The sequence below is a fragment of the Narcine bancroftii genome, chromosome 6 (assembly GCF_036971445.1).
Source record: "Narcine bancroftii isolate sNarBan1 chromosome 6, sNarBan1.hap1, whole genome shotgun sequence".
NCBI classification, from domain to species: domain Eukaryota; kingdom Metazoa; phylum Chordata; class Chondrichthyes; order Torpediniformes; family Narcinidae; genus Narcine; species Narcine bancroftii.
The window spans coordinates 93,501,911-93,514,899 of NC_091474.1; the positions used below are offsets into that span (position 1 = coordinate 93,501,911).

The 12,989-nt window shown below is 40.8% G+C and overlaps 1 protein-coding gene across 1 annotated transcript in view; it reads left to right on the top strand.

The window, feature by feature from the left end:
• Positions 1 to 757: 757 nt before the first annotated feature.
• LOC138737563 (carbohydrate sulfotransferase 3) overlaps positions 758 to 12,989 on the top strand; it is a 73,430-nt gene continuing 61,198 nt past the window's right edge. Inside the window, exon 1 of the mRNA XM_069888231.1 lies at positions 758 to 918. The gene's annotated coding sequence lies outside the window, so the exon portion shown is untranslated. The remainder of the gene's footprint in view (positions 919 to 12,989) is intronic.

The window sequence follows — 12,989 nt, forward strand, 5'->3', positions numbered from 1 at the left end:
GACTTTTACTGTATACATCTTAATATTTTACTATTTCAATGCATTTAACTATTCTAACTTTTATTTATGTAAATATGTTTCTGGAGAAATGCTCTCTTGCCTTTACCGTGCGGGCATGGTATGAACGATAAATAAAGGTGACTTTGCTGCACCAAGAGAGGGGATGTATTAAGCGTGCACTTTCCCTGGGTGAGCAGGACATCAGGCCCAGACCCCAGTGTCCTTTATATAGGAAAAATAACCAACATTTCTTGCTAGAGCTCTTCATCAAACGCTGAGCATGGTGTTTTTTTTATTTTATATTTATTATCCACCTTCTTTGTTTAATTTACTGTCTACTATAGTAGTTTTTTTTTCTATGAAGTACCTGTTTGGATGCAGCAGTAAAAATTTAGGTGCATCTGTACCTTGCATGATGTGTATGACAATAAACTCGCCATCATTGCCGGGGTTTTGGAGATGTGCTGAGAAGCTCTTTCTCTCTGGTCCCGGCGACATCCTGGGAGGGTGGGAGAGAGACCCCTGTCCATCAGCGCGGAGGGGAGAGTGGGATTCCTCTTGCTCTGGACCCCCGCCCTCTGCAGATGAACGGCTGGCTAGGGCTGCTGCTGGGCCCCCTCCCCCCATCTCCTCTCCGGGATGTTACCAACTGTCCAGTCCCAGATCCCCGGTGTAGGGGGAGCGAGGGCTGGACTAGACGCCAGCTCGTTGTACTTAAACCGCAGCGCCATTGGAAGCGAAGCCAGAGCGAGTTCCATTCATGAGTTGTTGAGCTGGCAGTGAGCGAGTCGCTGTGGACCCCGGGCTGCACTCAGTCACCACGATGCCTGCGGGAAAGAAGGCACGTCCAAGCCGAGATCTGCCCCGAGCTGTTCGCTTGGTGATGTGAATCTAATCTGCTCGCCTTCACACGTCGAGGTATTTTTTTAAACAATAACCCCTCTTTCTGGGTGTGTTTGAGACATTGTGGGGATCAATGTGTTTGGGGATTGTCCAGCATTCACTCTCTCTCTCTCGTGGCAGAAACAAAGTTGTCTGCAACTTGGAGTTTATTCTTTTCTTGATTGGGACGATAAATATTTCCTCAGTCTGGCGAGCAGATTTCACAGCGATGGCGTTTCATTGAGAAGCCGGCGGGGCCACGCCACATTACAGAAGAAAGTTTGAGGAAAAGTTTTCTCTCGGACGGGGGATGGGCAGGGACTGGACCAGTCGGCGGAACTTTCCGCAGTTCGGAGCCAGGGCTCGACATCTCGCTCTCAAATGTCACATCGGCGATGGGCTCGTGAAATAAGAGAGCGCAGCCAAGACTCTCGCCCGCGTTGGATGGATTTCTGGGCTCGGCTTGGATTTGAAGCAGTTTCCAAAGGTGGAGCGTTCGACTCCTCAGAAGGGGCTGTTCCACGCCCTGGGCAACAGACCAGAAACGGGTCTCCGGCCCCCAGGGCTGAAAGTTGCTTCCACACCCCGAGTCCCTTTCCCAGAGGTGCCGAGCCAATTCCACGGGCTCTCTGCGCGTCTCCTTAACCCGACGAAGCGGCGCATCGTCCTGGAGACCCAAAGCAGTTTTAAAAGTCCTCGAGCAAATAAACGCTGGCTTTCATTGTTCGATTTTCTTTTATGGGAGCCCTGGCTCGTTTCCTGATTTAGTCCTTTTTTTGCAGATGGGAGCGGGTTGTGTTAATTGGTTGTCAACCCCTCCTGTCGGTCACATGAAATCCCTGGCGCTTCACTCATCATGTCATTCCCCCCACCCCAGTGTAAGGTCCACCGGGAGATACCGACCTCCCAGGTGAACGCACAAGGAGATGATGGGCTTTGGCAGAATTCCTCCCTCGAGGGACAGTGTTCGGGTCGGGGCCAGTGGCGACAGGAGCTGTGGTTTCCCCACTGCACGGGGTACGCATGTGGGAGCTTTTGAGGCTTTCCATGGTAACTCGCACTGGATGAAGTTGCAGGAGGTTTTGCACTATTTAATGGTGGTGTACAATGAATAATTAAAGACCCGAACACTATCAAACCCCATCCTTGACTGATCAGGTTGACTGATCCTTGACTGTCTAGGAGGCGTTTCCAGTCGATAGCAGCCAATCACGGTGGAACAGTGGTTTACCACAGTTGAGATGGCTTTCTTATCCAAAAAAAACCCATCCAACTAGAGCAGCTGGAACCATCCCCCTGCAATTCTGGTCTCCTTTGGAGGTGGTGCACAGGAGGGTCACCAGGTTGATTCCCCAGATGAGAAGGAGAGATTGAGTCGTCTGTACTCACTGGAATTGAGAAGACTGAGATTTTATAGAAACATAAAATTCTGAAAGGCAAAGATCAGAGAGAGGTAGGTAAGTGGTTTCTATTGGGAGGGGAGACTAGAACTAGGGGACAGAGCCTCAAGATTCAGTCATTGTACAAGTACCTCCTGTCCTCAGTGTTTACTGTCATCTGATTGTACAAGTACCTCCTGACGAAAGAGCGTTCCTCAGTGCAAACACAAAGACCCATAACCAGACATTGCACACATACAGACCAACACCACATATGCATGACAAGTATTCATATATACAAATAAATAAGTGTGGTTTCGCGAATGTGAGAGTCTCGGATGGTGAATGTGGGAAGATTCTGCTTCTCTGTAATGTCGACTGAAATGCAATATTTCCCAGGACAATGGGAGGGACTCTGAAGCATCTTTAACATTGTACCATGATCTATTTCATATTGGCCAGAGAGGTTAGAGTGGGCTGGGGTTTGATGCCTCGTCCAGTGCTGCACAGGTGCCAGGCTGGATTCTGTGCCCGGTTGTTTTGCCAGGAGTAAAACGTCATCCCTCGATCTTTTAACTCAGAGACAACGAGTTTCTGAGGCACCGCTGATGGTATGATTGTGCTTGGCTGGTGTCGGTCTCCCTGGAAGGCCAGTCCAATGTGTATCACCAAGATGACATGCCCAAAAACATCTTGATTGAAGGAATAAAAAGAAAGAGCAAGCAAAAATCTCTCCTGATATGGATGGGCTTGGAGATTTTCATTTGTTTTGCTTTTTTACTTGTTTTTCATGTTTATGTGTCAACTTCAGTGGTGAAATATTAACACATATTGTAAGACAAAAATGATCTTAGCATCACAAATGTTCACACAATTCCTACAACCCAAACTGTTATTTCCAATTTTATATTAGATGAACCTTTTGCTTGGGATGAATTTCCTTCAGAAATGTTGGACATTTGAATGGCTTTATCATCCTTGGAAAAGACATTTACTTTATCCAATCTCCTAGCCTTGTTTTATTAAATCCTTTGTATCAGATGTATTTAATCAAAACGTGATTTAATGATAATATTTATATTTTTTTGTCACCTTTATGTACCCTTTAGGCCGTTCTTCCTTGACTGTCCTGTGCCTTTACCACAGGCCCGATGTTAGAGCGACCTATGGAGCAATAATCTACCTCTTTCCCTACATCAGACTCCTAACCTATTTTTCTTACATCCACGTGCCTATGCAAAGAGCCTTTCGAATGCCCCTGTTGTACCAGCCTCCACCACCACCTCCAGCAATGCATCCCAGGCACCCACCACTCTCTGTCTTTAAAAAAAAAGGACCTAAACTAAACTAAACCTTCCTCCACTCTCCTTGAACCAATGACCTCTGGTATTTCCTATTGTTGCCCTGGGTGATCCACCTTTGATCCATAATGTCCACGCATCTCATTGCTTCTGTGACATTCCAATAATGATATGGTCCGTTGGGAGGAAATTCCAGTTTCCATCATTCTGTGGGCAGCATCCTAGATGTAATTGTTGACTTTCAAAGTTCAGATTGTCAGACACAACCTTGAGATTCTGTTTCCTACGGACCATGCAGAATTTCTACACCTTTTTCATTTTAATAACACTAAATTGCGTTAATGTGAGCTGGACATTTTATTCTCACCAACTTCACTGGCATGTATTCTCTGTCCCTAATTGCCCTTGGAGGCAGATACATTGGTGGGATCCAATGGGTCGGAGAGGATGCCATTAATTGGAGGAGCAACTCTGAATATTCCTCCTCAGCATTAACATCGACCTCCGGTCTCTGCTAGACTGTTCCCCATTCTCCCTCTGTCCCCATCCCTCTCTCCTTTCCTCTAGCTCTCCAACCCCTTCCCTCCCCATTCCCAGAGCCATCCCCCCACCTGCTAATGTGCTCTCCTTCCCTTATCCACCTATTACCTCCTGCCTTTGGGACTGTGCTCCTCCCCCCACCCCCTCCCCCCAATTTTATTCAGGCACTTTAAGTACACATGTCCTCTGGTGTTTGCTGATCTTGTCCTAGGAAACAGGTGCTGCCTGTCCACCCTATCTATGCCTCTCATAACCTTGTAGACCTCTTTTAAAGTTTCCTCTTATCCTACGCTCCAAAGTGAAAAGTCCCAGCTCTGTTAATATTGCCTCATAAGACTTGTTGCCCAATCCAGGCAACATCCTGGTCAATCTCCTCTGCACCCTCTCCATAGCTTCCACATCCTTCCCTTAATGAGGTGACCAGAACTGAACACAATACTCGAAGTGTGGTCTTATTTATAGAGTTGTAACATGACTTCTCCATTCCTGAATTCAATCCCCCATTAATGAATCCCATAGGCCTTCTTAACTATCCTATCAACCTGTGCGGTGACCTTGAGGGGTGTATGGATTTGAACCCCAAGGCCCCTCACTCTTAACCATTAACCCTGGACTCAGCCTTCTGGTTTGTCCTTCCGAAATGCATCACCTCACACTTATCCGTATTGAAATCCATCTGCCACTTTTTTGCCCAAATATTTCATGTCAAGTAAGTCTGATGAACTAAATTGCAACAGGATCATTTTGGAATTTATTTTTAATTTTAAATTTTATTTCCAACACGGTAGAAGCTGATCCCGGCCATTGAGACGCATGCCAGCCAATTTAATGAATTAAGAGGTGGATTGGGTTCCAATAGCAACAACAGACATAATAATACATGGATTGTAAATCAGCAGTACTGAATGGTAATCCAAATTCTTTAGGCCGGAAGCAACCAGATCAATCAGTGACTTCCTTCATATTTGAATCCAATGGCCTTTTGTAATGATGGTAAACCTTTTGTGTTTTGCTCTTAATTCCTCAGCTCATTATTGCTGTAACTTTTAACCCTTTTGATCCCACATCCCGGATTTCAGGGACTACCAACGAGCTCATATCCAGTGGTACTCACCCTTTTTCTTTCCACTCACATCCCACTTTAAGTATTCCCTATGCCATCAGTGCTCTATATTAGTAAGGGATTGCTGAAAGTGGGATGTGAATTGGCTCATGGACCTCATGGACTCGTTATGTGCACGGTGTCATAACTCCAAAGGAAGTGGGCCAACGACAATTTTTCTCAAGCAAAACATTTCAGTAACAATTGGGTCTAGAGCAGTGGTTCTCAACCTTTCCTTCCCACTCACATCCCACCTTAAGTAATCCCTTACTAATCACAGAGCACCGATGGCATAGAGATTACTTAAAGTGGGATGTGAGTGGAAAGACAAAGGTTGAAAACCACTGATGTATATCATTCTCCGGACTGTGTAAACCTTTTTCAGAACGAACACTGGTACAAACCAGCTGGTGGCTGGGTATAAAACCAGTCCCAAAAAACTGGCATGCAGAGTACATGAGAGTGATTCTCAACCTTTTTTCTTTCCACTCACATCCCACTTTAAGTAATCCCTATGCTATAGGTAAAACACATGATTTTGTTGACACCGTAGTTAAGTGAAAAAACACAAATGCTGGAGAAACTCATCAGGTCAAACATCACCAATGTTTTGGGCTTGATGAAGGGCTCCTTACCCTTTGCTATGTAAAGGCACTGTTTGACCTGCTGAGTTTCCCTATACTATAGGTGGCCTGTGATTAGTAAAGGATTGCTTAAGGTGGTATGTGAGTGGAAAGAAAATGTTTGAAAATCACTGGTATATATTATGAAAGGTTAAATGAAGACTACACAAAAGAGTCTGGAAAAACAACCAATTGAAAAACCTCACAAAGATTAGCGTATACAGAGCCATTGTCATACCCACACTCCTGTTCGGCTCCGAATCCTGGGTCCTCTACCGGCATCACCTACGGCTCCTAGAATGCTTCCACCAGCGTTGTCTCCGCTCCATCCTCAACATTCATTGGAGCGACTTCATCCCTAACATCGAAGTACTCGAGATGGCAGAGGCCGACAGCATAGAATCCATGCTGCTGAAGATCCAACTGCGCTGGGTAGGTCACGTCTCCAGAATGGACGCCTTCCCAAGATCGTGTTATATGGCGAGCTCTCCACTGGCCACCGAGACAGAGGTGCACCAAAGAAGATGTACAAGGACTGCCTAAAGAAATCTCTTGGTGCCTGCCACATTGACCACCGCCAGTGGGTTGATATCGCCTCAAACCGTGCATCTTGCGCCTCACAGTTCGGCGGGCAGCAACCTCCTTTGAAGAAGACCGCAGAGCCCACCTCACTGACAAAAGACAAAGGAGGAAAAACCCAACACCCAACCCCAACCAACCAATTTTCCCTTGCAACTGCTGCAAATGTGTCTGCCTGTCCCGCATCGGACTTGTCAGCCACAAACGAGCCTGCAGCTGACGTGGACATTACCCCTCCATTAATCTTCGTTCGAGAAGCCAAGCCAAAGAAGAAGAAAAAATGTCCAAAGGGTTAAATTTAAAAAAACGCTAACTGACCCTTTCAGCTCATGAGTCCATGTCATCTACTGGCATTCTCGAAATGTTTTGAAGGGTGGGAGGAAACCGGTGTCCCCTGGGGAAAATCCATGCACACATGGGGAGAACCTATGAACTCCTTACGAACAGCATGGAATTCGAACCTGAGTCACTGGTGCTGTAACTGCCTTGTGCTAACCATGCTGTCCCAGAGTCTTAACCAGTATTAATTCAGACTAAAGGCACCATTCACATTAACCACAGAGTTAACAATACTGGGTCCATCTCTTCTTTCCTCACTTTCTCAAATCTTTGCTAAATAGAGCGGTTGATTACCCTCTTAGTTTTAAGTGCCTGCCCATTAATTTAGTTGCTGAACCTTTTGTTTGAGACTCTCTCTCTTTCTCATGTCTTTGACCCTCAGGACATTGTACACCTAAATTCGAAAAAATATGAATCTAATATCTTTAACAGGCAAATGGGGTGCACCAAGAACACCAACTTGGTCCACATAGTCAGACTATGTCTTTGAACGGCTCATGATAAAACATCCTAGAAATGAGTCTGGGAAACCTCTTTGGCACTGGGGCAGCCCGTGTTTATTCTTCATTAACTTCAAAAACTTCTACATCCAGTGTGGTTAGCACAACGCTATTGCAGCGCCAGCTTCCCGGGTTCAAAACGCCTTTAAGGAGTTCGTAAATTCCCCCTAGGTTTCCTCTGGGTGCTGTGGTTTCCTCCCACCCTTTAAAAGCAAGGGTTGCAGGTCAATTGGGTGCAATTAGACAGCATGGGCCAGAAGGACCTGTTACCATGCAGTATGTCTAAACCTATCAATGAAAAAAATGCATGTGAACAGCCATGGCCTGCTGTTTAAGAAAGTATGTTGGAACATCTTTTTTTTATAATTTTTTTATTTTTCACACTGTGAACCATATCAACCAAAAAATGTACAAATGTTTCTCTTTAAATATACACCATGGGATTTTCTCCCTTTTTTTCCCCCTTCCCCTCCTTCCCCTCTTCCCACCCCCCTCCAAAACCCATACATATTCAACGTATACAATACAATAAAATCATAAAACAGTATCTTCACACAAAGGAAAATAAACAAGAAAAATGCATAATCCATTTGTTACTCACTGAATCAAGTCATTTTGTCTTCTTATCATTTTAGGGGGTGGAGGTCCAATGCAAGCTCTCTCTGTTATGTTCCATGTATGGTTCCCAAATTTGTTCAAATAACGTGACTTTATTTTTTAAATTATTTGTTATTTTTTCCAATGGAATACATTTATTCATTTCCATGTACCATTGCTATATTCTCATGCTCTCTTCCATTTTCCAAGTTGACATTATACATTTTTTTGCTACAGCTAAGGCTATCATAATGAATCTTTTTTGTGCTTTATCCAATTTGAGGCCTAATTCTTTACTTCTTATGTTACTTAAAAGAAAGATCTCTGGAATTTTTGGTATGTTATTTTTTGTGATTTTATTTAATATCTGATTTAGTTCTTCCCAAAACGTATTCACTTTCATACATGCCCAAATTGTATGTATTGTTGTTCCCATTTCCTTCTTACAGTGAAAACATCTATCTGATATTGTTGGATCCCATTCTTTTAACTTTTGAGGCGTGATATATAACCTGTGTAACCAATTATACTGTATCATGTGTAAACTCTATTTATTGTATTCTTCATAGTTCCAGAACATAACTTTTCCCATGGTTCATTTTTTATTTTTATGTTTAAATCCTTTTCCCACTTTTGTTTAGGTTTATAGTTTATTTCATCATTTTCTTTATCTTGCATCTTATAAATCTTTTAATTATCATTGTGTCTGTAATCACATATTTAAAGCTGCTTCCTTCTGGTAATCTCAATCTGTTTCCCAATTTATCCTTTAAATAAGCTTTCAGTTGATGATATGCAAACATTGTACCATGACTTATTTGTACTTCAACTGTTCAAATGTTAATAAATTATTTCCCCAAAAACCATTTTCTATTCTTTTGATTCCTTTTCTCTCCCGTTCTCTAAAGAAAAGGTTATCTACTGTAAAAGGGATTAGTGGATCTTGCGTCAATAATAATTTTCGTATTTGGTAATTTGTTTTTTTTTCCTTTCTAAGTGGATCTTCTTCCATATATTAAGTAAATGATGCAATACTGGTGAGCTTTTATATTGCACCAACTTTTCATCCTACTTATAAAGTATATGTTCTGGTACCTTCTCCCCTATTTTATCTCATTCTATCTTAGTCCAGTCTGGTTTTTCCCTTGTCTGGTAAAAATCTGAAAAATACCTTATTTGTGCGGCTCTATAATAATTGCAAGCCACCTTGGTTATACCTCTCTGTTAATTTATCTAACACTACCCTCCATTTCCTCCCTTTCCAGAAGAACTTCCTTATTATTCTCTTTAGTTCATTAAAGAATTTCTCTGTTAAGGGAATTGGCAATGATTGAAATAAGTATTGTATCCTCGGGAACACATTCATTTTAATGCAGTTTACCTTCCTTAACAACGTTAGCGGTAATTCTTTCCAATGTTCTAAGTCTTCCTGCAATTTCTTTATTAGTGGCTGATAATTTAGTTTGTACAAGTGACTTAAGTTATTATCTAACCTGATACCGAGGTATCGGATTGCTTGTGTTTGCCATTTAAATGGTGATTCTTTTTAAAATTCTGTATAATCCGCATTACTCATTGGCATCACTTCACTTTTATTTGCGTTGATCTTGTAACCTGCTATTTCTCCATATATTCTTATGTAGTTCTTTTATTGATATCTCTGGTTCTGTTAGGTATACTATGATGTCATCTGCAAATAAGCTGATTTTATATTCCTTCTCCTTTATTTTTATCTCTTTTATTTTATTTTCTATTCTTAGTTCTGCCAAAGGTTCTATTGCTAAGGCAAACAATGAGGGGGATAATGGACATCCCTGTCTTGTTGACCTACTTAATTTAAATTGGTTCGATACATATCCATTTACTGCTATCTTCGCCAACGGTCCATTATACAATGCTTTAATCCAATTTATATATTTATCTGGTAGATTGAACTTCTGTAATACTTGAAATAAGTAGTTGCACTCTATACTCTGTCAAAGGCTTTTTCTGCGTCTAAAGTAACAGCCACTGTTGGCTTCTTATTTCCTTGAACTGCATGAATTAGATTAATAAGATTACAGACATTATCCAGTTTGATCTTGTTTTACTATTTTTGGTACACAATCAGCCAATCTGTTTGCTAATAATTTTGCTATTATCTTATAATCTGAGTTCAGTAGAGATATTGGTCTATATGATGCTGGTGTTAATGGATCCTTCTCCATCTTTGGCATTACTGTAATTATTGCTGTCTTACATGAATGTGGCAAGTTTTGTGTTTCTTCTACTTCCAGAAGAGGAGGAATTAATAACTCTTTAAATGTTTTATAAAATTCTATTGGAAATCCATCCTCTCCTGGTGTTTTATTGTTCGGCAGCTTTTTTAATATATCCTGTTTCAAATGGTTTTATTAGTTTGTTTTGTTCCTCTTCTTGCAATTTCAGCAGTTCAATTTTAGCTAAAAACTCTCCTATTTTATCATCTTTCCCCTCGTTCTCAGTTTGGTATATTTGTTCATAAAATTCCTTAAAGTTTTCATTAATCTCTATTGGGTTATATGTTATTTATTTGTCCTTTTTCCTTGATGCCATTGCAGTTCTTTTAGCTTGTTCTGTTTTAAGTTTCCAGGCTAATATTTTACGTGTTTTTTCTTCCAGTTCGTAATACTTTTGCTTTATTTTCATTATGTTCTCTCCCACCTTGTACGTTTGTAATGTTTCGTATTTTATTTTTTTTGTCTGCCAATTATCTCTTTTTTGTTATATCATCCCTTTTTGCTAGTTCCTTTTCTGTACTTACTATCTCCCTTTACAGCTGCTCTATTTCCTGATTATACTCCTTTTTCATCTTAGTTACATAACTTATTATCTGTCCTCTAATGAAGGCTTTCACTGCATCCCATAATATAAATTTGTCTTTCACTGATTCAGTGTTTATTTCAAAATATGTTTTAATTTGGCATTCAATAAACTCTCTAAATTCCTGCCTTTTAAATAGCATGGAGTTGTTCTTGGTGGGATGTCCTCCAGTTCTATTGCTATTAACAGGAATGAATGATCTGATAGTAGTCTAGCTTTATACTCAGTTTTCCTAACTCTCCCTTGAATATAGGCTGACAACAAAAACATATCAATCCATGAGTATGTTTTATGCTTACTTGAATAATATGAATATTCCTTCTCTCTTGGGTGTTGCCTCCTCCATATATCCATAAGTTTCATTTCCTGCTTTGATTTAACCATAAATTTGGCTACTTTATTCTTTTTGCTTGTCTTTTGACCAGTTTTATCCAACATTGGATCCAAATTAAGGTTAAAATCCCCTCCTATCAATATATTTCCTTGTGTGTCTGCAATCTTCAAAACAATATCCTGCATAAACTTTTGATCCTCCTCGTTAGGCACATATATATTGAGCAAATTCCAAAATTCTGAGTATATCTGACACTTTATCATTACATACCTCCCTGCTGGATCTATTATTTCCTCCTCTATTGTGATTGGTACATTTTTATTAATTAATACAGCTACACCTCTAGCTTTTGAATTATATGATGCTGCCATTACGTGTCCTACCCAGTCTCTCTTTAATTTGTTATGTTCCAAGTCAGGTGCGTTTCCTGCACAAATGCTATATCTATTTTTTCTTTCTTCAATAAATTTAGTAGCCTCTTCCTTTTAATTTGGTTATGTATTCCATTAATATTTATAGTCATATAGTTCAATGTGGCCATCTTATATCTTGCTTACACCTCTTTTCCACATCCTCGCCACCTCCATCCCCCTTTTTTCCTATTTTCATCTCTTAGTTTTCTCTTTTTAAACTCAATGTACGACAACACATTTAAAACATAAAATACTCCAACAATTCCCACACTCAATAATACCTTAACCCCAAATGCTCCCCCCCTCTCTGAGTTGCCTCTTCTCCCTTGCCGGGCAACCACAACTCCCCTTTCCATTTGGATTATGATCTTTCTCGCAAATGTCAACTGATTTTGCAGTGATGGTTACCTTCTCCCACCCAGTGACCTCCAGAAAACACTTTTTTTCACACATATAACAAAGCTCTTTTTTTTCCCTTTACTTCCTTCCTTCCCTTCTCTTTTCCCTCTTTAGTTCTTTACATATACATTGATTTTACATCTTTATATATACTTTATCGCCCTTCTTCATTCTTCTTGCATCTCTTCATCTCTCCTTCTGTCTGCAAACATTCTGCGAACCTTTGTACCTTCTCCGGATCTGAGAACAGTCTGTGTTGCTCCCCGGGTATAAATATTTTAAGCACGGCTGGATGTCTTAACGTGAATTTATAATCTTTTTTCCATAAAATCGTTTTCACTGAATTAAACTCCTTCCTTCTTTTTAAGAGTTCAAAACTTGTGTCTGGGTAAAAAAATATTTTTTGACCCTTGTATTCCAATGGCTTATTATCTTCTCTAACTTTATTCCTTGCCTGTTCCAGTATATTTTCTCTTGTCGTATATTTCAAAAATTTTACTAAGATGGATCTTGGTTTTTGATGTGCCTGTAGTTTCGGAGCTAATCTCTGTGTGCCCTTTCTATTTCCATTTCTTCCTGCATTTCTGTCGTTCCCAGGACCTGCGGGGCCCATCCTTTTATAAATTCCTTCATGTCTGTGCCTTCTTCACCCTCCTTCACGCCCACCTGTTGTTTCACCTACTATAATTTGCCAACATATCAATTTTCTGAGATAACAACTCTTGTGTCTCTTTAATTGTTTTGTCACTTTCTTCCAATTTTTCTCTTAAGTCATTTACTTCCTTTTCTACAGCTGTTTCCCGCTCTTCCACATTCTCTACTCTTTTTCCTATTTCTGTCATGACCAGCTCTAAACTTTGCATTTTATCTTCTGCTCTTTTCATTTTTCTTTTATTTGCACCAAATTCTTTTAATGATCTCATTTGTTCTTCAAAAAAGGCTTTATCTATATTCTGTCCCTCTGTTTTACCTTCTATTTCTCTGTGAAGATCTTGGTCTTCTTCTTCCTCTTCTTCTGTGTCTGTAGTTGTGTTTGGGTCTATGTCTTTTCTGTTTTTCCTGATGAATTTCTTATATCTCATTGTTGGGCCTCCTCTTGCTGGTCCTCTTGCTGTTGGTCCTCCCCTCCTGGGCTGCCCATCTATCAGGCCTCCTGCCAC